Source organism: Mustela nivalis (assembly GCF_964662115.1).
Source record: "Mustela nivalis genome assembly, chromosome: 3".
Classification (NCBI taxonomy): Eukaryota; Metazoa; Chordata; class Mammalia; order Carnivora; family Mustelidae; genus Mustela; species Mustela nivalis.
Genome location: NC_139022.1, coordinates 31,043,444 through 31,057,415, shown reverse-complemented (window position 1 = coordinate 31,057,415; position 13,972 = coordinate 31,043,444). Strand labels below are relative to the sequence as shown.

At 39.0% G+C, this 13,972-nt stretch overlaps 1 protein-coding gene across 1 annotated transcript in view; it reads left to right on the top strand.

Moving 5' to 3' along the window:
• Window positions 1-13,972, top strand: part of LOC309861488 (immunity-related GTPase family M protein 1-like) — a 68,987-nt gene that overhangs the window by 41,488 nt on the left and 13,527 nt on the right. Inside the window, 1 exon segment of the mRNA XM_082724437.1 lies at window positions 8,444-10,084. The gene's annotated coding sequence lies outside the window, so the exon portion shown is untranslated.

Here is a 13,972-nt window from a genome sequence, read left to right as displayed (position 1 = left end):
TGCCAATAAGGGACCCCATTTACCTCAACAGACAGATTATCATAGCAGAATATCAATAAGGAAACCATAGCTTTGAATGACAAACAGGACCAGGTGGATGTAAGTGGATATATCCAGAACATTCTATCTTAAAACTGCAGAATACAAATTCTTTCTCAGTGCATATGGAACATTCTCCAGATTAGATCACAAATTAGGCCCGGCTAGCTCAGTCGGTAGAGCATGAGACTCTTAGATCACATATTAGGCCACAAAACAAGTCTCAATAAGTTTCAAAAGTTCTAAGTCATATCATGCACCTTTTCTGATTGTGGTGCTGTGAAACTAGAAATCAACCACAAGATAAAATCTGGAAAGAGCACAAGTACATGGGGGCTAAATAATTGGTTCTACACAATGAGTGGGTTAGCCAAGAAATGAGAGAGAAAATTAAAAAATACAAGGAGGCAGTTGAAAATAATACACAGTGGTTCAAAATATTTGGGATGCAGAAAAAGCAATTCTTTTTTTAAAATTTTTTATATATTTGTCAGAGAGATAGAGAGAGCACAGGCATGCAGAGTGGCAGGTAGAGGCAGAGTGAGAAGCAGGCTCCCTGTGAGCAAGGAGCCAGATGTGGGACTCAAACCCAGGACCCTGGGATCATGACCTTAGCTGAAGGCAGCTGCTTAACTGACAGCCACTCAGGCATCCCCAGGAAAAGCAATTCTAAGACTTAAGTTTGCACCGGTACAGTTCTGCCTCAAGAAGCAAGAAAAATATCAAATAAACTACCTCACCCTACACCTAAAACAGATAGAAAAAGGAAAACAAACAAAGCTCTAAAACAGTAGAAGAAAGGAAATAATATAAAGTACAACTGGAATAAATGAAATGAAAGAACAAAACCAATAGAAAAGAGTAATGAAACCAGGAGCAGGTTCTTTGGAAAGATCAACAGAAGTGATAAACCTCTACCAGACTCATCAAAAAAGAAAGATTTCATTTCTTTTGATGGCTGCATAGTATTCCATTGTGTATATATACCACATCTTCTTGATTAAGTGGGTAGGAGAAGAATAAATGAAACAAGATGGGATTGGGAGGGAGACAAACCATAAGTGACTCTTAATCTCACAAAACAAACTGAGGGGTGCTGGGGGGAGGGGGTTTGGGAGAAGGGGGTGGGATTATGGACATTGGGGAGGGTATGTGCTTTGGTGAGTGCTGTGAAGTGTGTAAACCTGGTGATTCACAGACCTGTACCCCTGGGGATAAAAATATATGTTTATAAAAAATAAAAAATTAAAAAAAATAATAAAAAAAATCAAAACTCAAAAAAAAAAAGAAAGAGAGAGAGAGAGACAAATGAGCTCACATAAGCAAAATAAGAAATGAAAGAGGAGACATAGAAAGTGACACAACAGAAACACAAACGGTTATCAGAGGATATTATGAAAAATTATTTGCCAAGGAATTGGATATTATAGAAGAAATGGATAAATTCCTAGAAACACGTAACCTCCTAAAACTCAATCAGGAAGAAATAGAAAATCCAAATGACTATCAGCAATGAAATTGAATCAGTAATCAAAATACTTCCAACAAACAAATGTCAGGGTCAAATGGCTTCCCAGGTTAATTTTTGCAAAAATTTATGGAAGAGTAAGCTCCTGTTTTTATCAGACCATTCCAAAAAATAGAAGAGGAAGGAAAACTTCCAAAATCATTCTATAAAGCTAGCATTACCCTAATATGAAAATCAGATAGAGACACTAAGAAAGAGAGGGAGAGAGAGAACTGTAGGCCATAATCTCTGATGAACATAGATGCAAAACTCCTCATTAAATATTAGCAAGTCAAATCCAACAATACATTAAAATATCCCCCACCACCATCAAGTGGGATTTGTTCCCAACTGCAAATGTGGTTCAATAGATGCAAATTGTTAAAAAAAAAAATCAATCAATGTTATACAACACATGAAAAAGAGAAAGAAGAAAAACTGTATGATCATTTCAATTAATGCAGAAAAAAACAATGGCAAAGTATAACATCCATTCATTAAAAAAAACCCTCTATAGGTTTAGAGGGAACAAATCTCAACATAATAGAGCCCATGTATGAAAAACCTACAGTGAACATTATACTCAGTGGTGAAAAACTGAGAGCCTTTCCCCTAAGATCAGGAACACAAGGATGTTCACTCCCACTACGTTTATTCAAGATAGTACTACAAGTCCTAGCCATAGCAATCAGACCAAAAAAAAAAAAAAGAAAAAAAAAGAAAAAAAGACTAAAATCCATCCAAATTAAATGAAGTTGTAAAAGTTTCACTATTTGCAAATGACATGAAACTAGACAGAGAAAAAACTGAAGATTCCAACAAAAAACTCCTAGAACTGATAAATGAAATCAGTAACATCTCAGGATACAGAATAAACTGTGCAGAAATCCATTGCATTTTTATAAACTAATAATAAAGTAGCAGAAAGAGAAATCATTAAAAATCCCATTTACATTACACCAAAACCATGACATATCGGGAATAAATTTAACCAATGCAGTGAAAGATCTGTACCCTGAAAACTATAAAGCCTTAGTGGAAGTCTGAAGATGTTGCAAACAAATGGAAAGATATTCCATGTCATGCATTGGAAGAACATATACTGTTAAAATGTCCACGCAAAGCATAGCACTATACAGATTTAATGCAATCCCTCTCAAAATACCCACATCATTTTTCACGGAACTAGAACTAGCAATCCTAAAATTACTATGGAACTTCAAAGACCCCAAATAGCAAAAGCAATCTTGAGAAAGAAAAATAAAGGTATCACAATTCCAGATTTCAAGTGATACTTCAAACTGGTAGTAATTAAAACAGTATTGTCTTGGGATGAAAATATACACAAGATCAATGGAATAAAGCTGAAAGCCCAGAAATTAATCTAAATGCATAGGGTCAATTAACGCATAACAAAGAAGATAAGAATAGGCAAAGGGAAAAGAGCAGTTATTTCAACAAATGGTTTTAGGAAAACTGGACAGCCAGATGTAAAAGACTGGCTGGACCACTTTTAACACCGTACCCCAAAATAACTCAAAATGGATTAATGACTTAAATGTGAGACCTGAAACCAAGAAACTATTTTGTTGTTGTTTTTCTTCAGAGTTCTCTACCTTACTTGCTAATCCCTCATTAATTGAACCCCCAATCATAGTTAAATGTACAATTCATTGGGAAGCTCTATTTTTAATTTCTTAAGGAATCTGCACACTGTTTTCCAAAGTGGCTGCACCAACTACTGGGTATTTAACCCGAAGATACAGATGTAGTGAAAAGAAGGGCCATCTGTACCCCAATGTTTATAGCAGCAGTGGCCACAGTCGCCAAACTATGGAAAGAACCAAGATGCCCTTCAACGGACGAATGGATAAGGAAGATGTGGTCCATATACACTATGGAGTATTATGCCTCCATCAGAAAGGATGAATACCCAACTTTTGTAGTAACATGGATGGGTCTGCAGATTATGCTGAGTGACATAAGCCAAGCAGAGAGAGTCAGTTGTCATATGGTCTCACTTGTGGAGCATAAGGAATAACACGGAGGACATGGGGATATGGAGAGGAGAAGGGAATTGGGGGAAATTGAAGGGGGAGACGAACCATGCGAGACTGAAGGGGCAGGGGGTGGGAGGTTGGGCGAGCCTGGTGGTGGGTATTATGGAGGGCATGTATTGCATAGAGCACTGGGTGTGGTACATAAACAATGTAAATATAAACAATGAATTCTGGTACACTCCTATACACTGAAAAGAAATAAAAAAAATAAAGATGTACAATTCATTGCTTTTTGTCTTAAATTTAACTTTATTTTATTTAAATTCAACTAAGTAACATATAGTGCATTATTATTTTCAGTGGTAGAGTTCAGTTATTCATCAGTTTCATATAATACCCAGTGCTCATTTCATAATGTGCCCCCCCCTTAATGCCCATCACCCAGTTACTCCATCCCCCACCCATCTCCCCTCCAGCCACCTTCAGTTTGTTTCCTAGTTGAGTCTCTTATAGTTGGGGCACCTGGGTGGCTCAGTCAATTGAACATCGGCCTTTGATTGGATCATGATCTCAGGGTCCTGGAATAAGCCCAGTGTCTGGTCCCTTGCTTAGTGGGGTACCTGCTTCTCCCTCTCCCTCTGTCCCCACTGCTGTGCTCTCTCTCTCTCTCTCAAAAAAATAGATAAAATCTTCTAAAAATTTTTCAAAAAGGGTGTCTTGGTTGCTCAATCCCTTAAGTATTTGCCTTCAGCTCAGGTCATGATCCTGAGGTCCAGGGATGGAGCCTGATATGGGTCCCCTTGTGAAGGACCCCAGGTCAGAATTATACTATAGCCTATAAGTTTTAACATTCTTTTTATAACCAGCTTATGCTAACTGAGAAACTGTAGCCAGCTGACGATAGGTAAGGGAGTCAGCAAGCAGCATAACAGGATAACAAATAGCGAAAATCTGTGTTTAACCCGGCTGTTTCTGGCTTCTGTATAATAATGCTTCTAATGCTTTGCTAAGAAATGAAAAATTGCTTAAACCCTCGCTCACTGTGTAATCAAATAAAGTTATACTTTTCCCTTGTTAAGAATTCCCCCTACTCCTAAGTCCCCCACACTAAGGCCAGAGACATGTGGTTCAGAACGTACGCTGATAAGGGTTGTCTCCCATACCAAGGCCGAAAACGTGCGGTTCAGCACGTATCCGTATCCTCTACTGTACACTATCTGAGCGATGACTGGCCAGAATGTGGGTCTTCCAAAGCCAATCCGCTAACACCAAGTATGCCTTTTTTTAATGTTCAAATTGTCAGCCTATCAGCTCTGTCCCATCCAAAACTTGTTTGTACCTGTCTATAAAAATCCTGCACCACCCCAGCCTGGTGTGCTCAGCTAGCAGGAGCTGCTGACCACCCGCAGGTGCGCGCTGACCACCCGCAGGCACCTGCGTAACAATAAAGAACCTCTTGCTGTTTGCATCCTGTGGCAGTGTTGAATTCTTGGGTAAGGGGATCCGCAGGTCTTTCACCTGCTCCTCAGGGAGCCTGATTCTCTCTTTCTCCCTCTGCCTGCCACTCCCCTGCTTGTGCACTCTCTCCCTCTGTCAAATAAATAAATAAAATCTTTAAAAAAATTTTTAAAGTTTTAAAAATAATAAAATTTATTTTTAAAAAAGAGTCTCTATGGTTTGTCTCCCTCTCTAATTTCATCTTATTTTATTTTTCTTTCCCCTCCCCTATGATCCTCTATTTTGTGAAACCACAAATCTCTTAAAAAATATATGCAGTAATCTCTTGCATGTCTCCTTCAGCAACATATTTACAAAAATGTCTCTCCAGGCAGGGCAAACAAAGGCAAAGATAAATTATTGTGATTACAAGAAAATAAAAAGCTTTTCCACAGGGAAGGAAACTAAACACAAAACAGAAGTCCATAAAAGGGAAGATATTTGCAAATAATAGATCTGATAAGGGATTATTATAGAAAAGTTATAAAGAACTTACACAACTCAACATACACACACACCCCCCCACACACACGTGATTTTAAAATGGGCAGATGACCTGAGTAGACATAACTCCTTCCCAAGAAATTCCCAAGCAAAAGCATGCAGATGACCAATACCGATACCAATCACCGAAAAGACGATCAACATTACTAATTATCAGGGAATGCAAATCAAAGCTGCAGTGAGATATCGCACATCAGTCAGAATGGCTATTAAAAAGAAAGAACACCAAGTGTTGGTGAGATGTAGAATGAAGGGAATTATCAGGCACTGTTGTGAGAATGTAAATTGGTACAACCACCATGGGCAACTGTGTGACCTTTCATCAAAAGACTAAAAATACATAACAGATGAAATCTAGTAAAAGATAAAATTCAGTAACACCACTATTGTGCATTTAAACAAAGAAAACAAAACCATTAATTCAAAAAAGTATCTGCACCTCTATGTGTATTGCAACATTATTTACTATGGTCGAGATATGGAAGCAATGCAGGTGTGCACTGATAGATGAATAGACACAGAAGATGAAGTGTGTATATATAAATATACGTGTGTATACACGCACACATACACACACACACACACAATGGATTACCCAGCCATAAAACATGAGAGCTTTCCATTTGCAACAACATGGATCACTTCGAAGGTGTTATACTAAGTGAAATAAGTCAGAAAGAGAAAGACAAATACCACGTAATTTTACTTATAAGTGGAATCTGAACAAGCAAACAAGTGAGAACAAAACAGACTGTTAAATACAGAGAACAAACTGGTAGTTGCCAGAGGGGAGGTGGGTGAGGGGAAGGTAAAAATAGGTAAAGGAGATTAGGAAGTACCCACTTCCAGTTATAAAGTAAGTCACAGAGATGAATAGTACAACATGTGGAATGTAGTCAATAATATTGTAACAATGTTGGATGGCGACAGATGGTGACTGCGCTTACTGTGGAGAGATTTGAGTAATGTATAGAGTTGTCAAATCAGTGCTGTGCACCTAAAACTAGTGTAATGTTTTATGTTAATTATCCTTTAATCAAAAGCTGGTGGGTGTGTGAGGGATATAAGCTCCAGGTTAGAGGAGAGAACTGCTGTTTGCAGGGGTCACAGCAGTTTACTGGGCGGATGGTTCATTCCATTTTTTTCTCCTTCTTTTTTAGAAAGACAGTTTCATTGAGCTATATTTCATATAAGTCTTATTTCTTCAGCTATTTTTCTTACCAGATGTTTGTTTGAAAAGACGTTAATAAAAATATTTTTAACAGGTGGAGCCTTGAGTGTGCTCATCTAGGACAATTACCAAATAGCAAATGGAGAACCTGGGGTACAGGACATTGTGTAGGGAGTGCTGCTATTTTTGTCAAGAGGAGAAAACAAATGTGCATATTTCTTCCTATATTCCTTAAAGGGACCTGTAAAGATGACAGGGTCCCCTCTGGTACAGAAACTTGAAGAATGGCCATTGTGTGCCTTGTATACATCTTATAGCTCTTGGTTCATAAACTACATAGCTGATGTCTTTTCGACAAATAAATGAAAAACAAAACTAAACAAAAATACCAAAAGCCAGACTATGGCTCCCCAGGACACAAGGTTACTCCCTATTCAGTTTCCACCCCAACTGGGTATACTGTCTTTTAATTCCTGCACTAACCATGCAGAGTTAGCAAAGACTCCCCAGGTTTCAGGGCTCAGTCCTTCAGAAGACTACTCTCACTTCAGACACCAGCTGCACTGGGGGGTGGGGGGATCCTTAGGTCACCTGGATCTCCAACTGTCTACAAATTAGAGGGGTCTTGTAACCCCCTCAGACTTGCTAATTGATCAGAATGCTTCACATGAGTCAGGCAAGTGTTATACTTACAAATCCAGTTTTATTTAAAAGGATGCACATAGGGTGGGTTCTGGTGGGGAGTACACAGCTTCCATGCTCTGTCCATGGAGCCAGAGTATGCAACCTTCCAGAACATCAATGCAAACATAACTAGGAAGCTGAATGAGCTTTAGTGTCTAGGGTTTTTGTTGATGTTCACTTCAAAGACATGATTGCTTAAATAACTGGCTATTTAATTGAACTCAGTGTCTACCCACTTCTCCTTCCCAGAGGTTCAGCTGGCCCTGAGCCTCCACTCTCTGTTCACATGGTGGGTTTCCTGGTGACCAGCCACTGACCTGAAGCAATTAAGGATCCTACCAGGAATAACTTCATTAGCAAACAAAGTCAGCTTCCAACAGTCAGGAAATCCTCAGGGATTTTTTTTTAAATTAAAAAGAGTGTTAATTGGGAAGAGATACAAGAGAGCATTTTACACCCCTAAAGAGAGGATACATAATATTTTCAAATACAAAAAAAATATATTTTTTTCAAACGGCAAGGTTTTAGGTCTATCTGTTGTAACTAACTTCATGAAAGTAGAAATCCAACAGGTTGTCTAGTCTTGACACTGTAAAATAAAAGTAGAAACTGACAATTGTTCCCAGGGATTCTGAAGCTCTGTGCCAGGAACCAGGGACAAGGCTAGATAGACTCTTCATTAGATTCACTCCCTGTAGAGTTTGAGCTGTCCACGGCCAACAGGTGAGGCATGAGTGTCATTCTCCCAGGAAGCAGTCCTGTGTTCTCTGAATGTGGATTCAGATTCTGCCTGGCTAGGAACCTGGGGCTGGTTAGGGTGTCCTTTGGGGTCACTGAGAAGCCTGCTGACTGGGATCCCATGTCTTTCTCTTACACTCACAATGCCAAAGCACATCATATCAACAGCCACGGTGCCTTTCAGTTTCTCTTCCCAACAATGTTTGTGTTTCTCGGAAAAGGAGCTTTCAACTTTGATTTCACTTTCTATTCCTGGAAATGCAGGGCTCTGCCATGTGATGACTGCTTCTTACTATTGGGCAGGTTCCTGTGGGGGTGGAGCAGAGGCCACAGATGATTTAAGTCCTGCCAGCTCCTCACACAAAGTGAAGACATTTCAGATGACCATCAGCTGTTTAATTTCTTCAGTGACCACACCAGCACACAGGACCTGTTCCAGTGTAAGGCCAGTCTGAGCAGAGCAGAGCTCCTGCTGGGGGCTGCAAGGAGCACATCCACCAGGCTCAGCATCTCCTGAGCTGCCCAGGGACACATTCAGAGCTCAACGCTGACACCGGGAGTCTCTTTCCCTCCAGGAACTGGTAAGCAAGAAATCACAGATTTGTATGTCTAAGCTTGGAAGAGACTGGATGCATGATCTCGGGTGCTATGGACTTGAAAGGCTGAGGGGCAGGGTGTCTGGTGGATGGCTGTGAGCCAGTTAGAGCATTTAACTATTTGGGAGATTTTCAGAGGGAGGTTGGAGGACAAACTTGATTCCTGTGAACTGCAGAAGGATCATGTGAATGTCTGGGGTATTAGTGGATGGGGCTTTTCCCCAAGAGCTTCCTGATCAGACACCCCCTACTCCCCATCTCATGCCTAACTACCTTTCTGTGGGGGAGACAATGCATGATTTATCTATTAATGACACAATTCAAATAAATAATTTTTTAAAGACTTTATTTATTTATTTGACAGGCAGTGATCACAAGTATGCAGAGAGGCAAGCAGTGGGGAAGCAGGCTCCTTGCTGAGCAGAGAGCTCCATGTAGGGTTCAATCCCAGGACCTTGGGATCATGACCTGAGCCAAAGGCAGAGGCTTTAACCCACTGAGCCACCCAGGTACCCCTCAAATAAATTAATTTTAAAGGATCATTAGCTTTATTATATAATTCATGAATTAGGCAATATCTTATCTAGCAAACAGAAAGGGGCTCTATTGAGCTGTGGGAAGGGAAATGTTTTTAAAGGAAGAGAGGAAGAGAAAAAGAAAAATCATTGACAGTTCCTTTCCCACTGGGAGGGCACCTGCTTTGCAGCAGGGCAAACTTCAACTGAACTGGAAAACACACATACAGTAAGAAGAACACATTGATGACTCAGGCTAGGTGACAGCTGAATGAAGACCACCTGTGGGTGTTCAAATGTCTCTCAAAGGAGGTGATGTGAGTCCTCTGAGGGCAAAAACAATTTTTCCAGGATAATGGGCCTGACAAGTCAGACATTGCTGGTAGACTTCCACAATTTTATAGAAGTCTTCCCTCCAATATGTATCAATAGTTTGAGTCATCTTAAATATACTATAATGGGTGAAGAAATAAAACAACAACAACAAAAAATGTATTTGCTAGTGAGTCAGGAAGAATCCGGCCGCTGTCTTGTGTTCCATAAATCCCTGACTGTTCATTCAACTTACAACCATTGGTTACCCATGTTATATTTCTCTGGTTTGGAAGCAGAGGGTTGCCATGTTACCCTGGCATTAGAATGGGCAAAAATCTCACAACGAGCAGACATTTTTGCAGAGAGGCAGAATGGACGTTGTCCACATGTGTCACGTTCTTTATAGATTCTTTTGTTGGCTGCCTTTGCATATGAAAGTCAGCTGGAGGCAGTTTCCTTGTACTCTGTTTCAGTCCTGTTAGTGGGAGCCTCAGTTTTGATGACTGCAATTTCAGAAGGTAAGAGAATAATTACAAGCATTAACATTATACTAGGATGTATCAAATTCCCAGGAATTCCACATAATTTCTAGAATACATATACCCATGGAAATGCAACATAATACACAGGATCTTTGTTTTCTAGGAAGATCACTTAAAATGGAAGGGTTAACATTCTCAACCGACTACCAAAAGTAGATCAGATGTTTAAAATAACCATCAAATCTTTGTCCTTTTAACATATAGGAATCCAAATTCTAATTTTACACCAGTTTACTTTTCTATGAGAACATATTCATTGTAATGTTTGTCAGTCCCAACCATGAATAAATTCCTTTCTAAAGGTTCATTTTTATAGTATTTCTACAACTTTCTTTTGCCTCAAAAAAAATGTTTCTCCAGTCCATATATATTTTTTTAACCAAAAGCACATAACCTAGTTTTCTTTCTTTCAGAGATGTTTCCTTTTTTAATTTTTAGTAGCTTTACCACACACATTAGAGGTCTGAACACTTAGAAGCTTTAATTTCTAGTTATAACTAAGTAACATTATATAAATATATAATTAGATAACAAGTAAGCACTTGTTATCTGTGTGTTAGACCAGTCTTCTGTTCTTGAGATGGGAAGTTTATAAATACACATTTTTTTTTCTAGAAACCTATCCTTTTTTAAAAAAAATTTTTATTTTTTATAAACATATATTTTTATCCCCAGGGGTACAGGTCTGTAAACCGCCAGAAACCTATCCTTTTTTAAAATACTATGATCTTCCCATACAATACACCAAAAAGGTTTACCAACAGTACTTACATTTATCTTTAGTTTCTCAGTAATAAAGGAGCCAAAATTAGAGACATGTATGTTTAGTAATTAATGTTTCATGATTTTCATTTATTTGGATGTGATCTAGAAATACAATGAATTTAACTTAAATCATTCAGAGAAGACCCAGGAGCTTGAGCCTGCAGATCCTGCAGAGCTTAAAGCTTGAGCCTGCAGATCCTGCAGAGCTTAAAGCAGGAAGCTGCTTCAGAGACAGATGTGGTCTGACACCATGTAACCTCCTGAGACAGGAATGGTGGTTTACAGGCACCAACTTTTAAGTGTAATTTGCATTTGAGTATAAGGGCAGGCAGGTCCTTCTCAACTCTCCAGCAGTGACAGCCATACAGAAAATACCGACTTACAGAAAATACCTGAATGATGGGAAATTTAATGCTGCTTTGTTAAGCAATGCATTCTCTTCCTTTTGTGCAATGTGTAAGCATTCGAATATTATGACCCACCAATTCCTCTCCTATTTCTGGAGAAGGCTTTACACAGGTGTCCAAGAAACATGTGTAACATGTTTGTAGCAGAACTGTGTTGAATAGAAAGAAACAACTGTAAAAAACCCCAATCCAAAGTGCCCACTGACAGAAAATAGATAATATGTTCTATCTTTGCAAAATGGAAAACACATGTGATAGAAACAATTGTAAATGAAAAGCAGCTTGCAGAAGATGGCACACAAAATAATTATATTTTTCTAAGACACCCACCAAGGACAAATAATTTTCTGAGGAACCACATATAGTGGTAAAAATGGAAGGAAGCAAAAAAAGATAAAATTTGAAGGTGCTGTATGTCTGAGAAGAGATATGGCTGTATGTCTGAGAAGAGATATGGAGAGACAGGATATGGATTAATTGTGTAGGAATATTCACTTATATAAGAAACATTCCTGTTCTTAATTTTGGAAGTTGACAGGTATTTATATTTAGATTTTTTTTTTAAATGTTGCATGATGATATTTTTTTTAAAGAGTTATTTACTTATTTTAGTCCGAGAAAGAGTGCCTGCAATCAGGGGAGGGGCAAGGAAGAGGGAAAGGATCTTTAAGAAGACTCCCTGCTGAGCAGGGAGCCCAAAGATCTTGACCTAAGCGGAAACCAATAGTTGGACACCTGACGGAGCCACCCTGGCATTCCTTTATATCTTTCTTTATTCTGTGTATATGTACATATGAGATATCATATATATCCTACTGAAGCTAACGGCTGAACACATATTACACTTGGAAAAGGTACCAAAGGACAATGTCAAAGCTGAAGAACAATGTCAACAGCCATCATCTTTTTCATTAGATGATGAGAGCAGTTTTGGGTAAATAGCAAAATTAAGCAGAAGGTACAGAGGGTTCCCGTGTATCCCCTGCCCTCACACAAGTACCGCCTCCCCACTGTTAACAACTCACACCATCCTACAGTTCATGAACCCAAACTGACCCCATCTTTCTCCCTCCACGTCCATAGTCCATAGTTAACATTGGGTTCCCTCTTGGTGCTGTGTATTCTATGGGATTTGACAAAAGTATAATTTATCTGCCATTAACCCACCATTACCACATCACACAGAGTGGTTTCACTGTTCTAAATGGACTCTGTGCTCCACTGGCTTGTCCCTCCCTCCCCTGAACCCTTGGAAACCACTGATCTTTTTACTGAATCTGTAGTTTTGCCTTTTCCAGAATGTTACACAGTTGGAATCGTGTAGTATGTTGCCTTTCCAGATTGGTTTCTCCCACTTGGTAATGTGCATCTCCATGCCTTTTCACATCAGCTGTCATTTAAGGAGCCTTCTGAATGCTGAGTGTTGATGGATGTGCTCTAGGTCATCACTCCCTTGTGACATTTCTGACATAGTCCCCAGGGATGAAGAGTTCTATGATTTTCCATGGAGTCAACCAGGTGACCATCCAAGGAATGCAAATGAAATTGGCACTGGGCTTTTTATTGGCAACATGGCATGCTGGAAGGAGATAGATCTTCAGAGATCTAAGATGAAATGATGTATTCAGAATCCTATACTCAGTTAAACTATTTATTGAAAGTAAGCTCTAAATAAAGGCATTAATTGGAAATCCAAAAACTCAGAAAGTTTACCTCCCAGAGAACATTTTCTGTTCTCTTTAGCCAGGATCTCATTGTTTTAGGGTTTTTTTGTTTTGTTTTGCTTTTTAGATTCCACAAATAGTGAGATCATATGGTATCATACGGTATTTGTCAGTCTCTGAATTATTTCATTTAGCTAAAGCCTGCAAGGTACACCTATGTTGTTGCAAGTAGAAAGATTTTATTTTTTTTCATAACTGAACAATATTACATCATATATATATGTATATATATCACTATTAAATATATATGTGTATGCACACAAACACATATCACGATTAAACCACAAGTTGTATATAGATAGATAGATATATTATATAGATAGATATATTAAACCACAAGTTATATATATATATATATATATTAGATATAGATCAGATATCTGGGATATCTCCTCCCCTCTGGGAACCACCAGTTTCTGTTCTGTGTTTCAGGGTCTCTCCCTCTATCTCTCTTTTTCTACTTTTTTCTTTGTTTCTTTTGTTTCTTAAATTCCAAGTATTGTTGCTTCCCGATGGCACATGGGAGAAGGATGAGGCACAAACAAGTCAGCTATAAGAGAAAGGGAGCAGGGGACAACGGTAGAAAAGACCGTTGCCCTGAACAACTTTTCAGTTCCGTTTTTATTAGATATAGACAGTAATTAACAGAAGAGCGGAAGAAGGCTAAACATTAGTCTTATGTCTTATAGATAAACAAGAAGGAAGGCAAAATATGTTTGCTCAAGCATTATAAAGTTTATAGTTGAGCAAGCACATTCGAAGGACTTACCTAATTAGCCACAGGTGCTCTTGGTGGGGGGAAAGGGGAGATAAGGGAAAAATGAAGCAGGGGGCATTTCTGCTCGGCTTCAGGGCTGTATATCGTCCTCTCCCCCAGAGGTCTGTTGCCAGTATGTGTTTTTCTTGAGGCTATACTAAACATGCTTGGTGGGGCACCTGGGTGGCTCAGTGGGTTAAAGCCTCTGCCT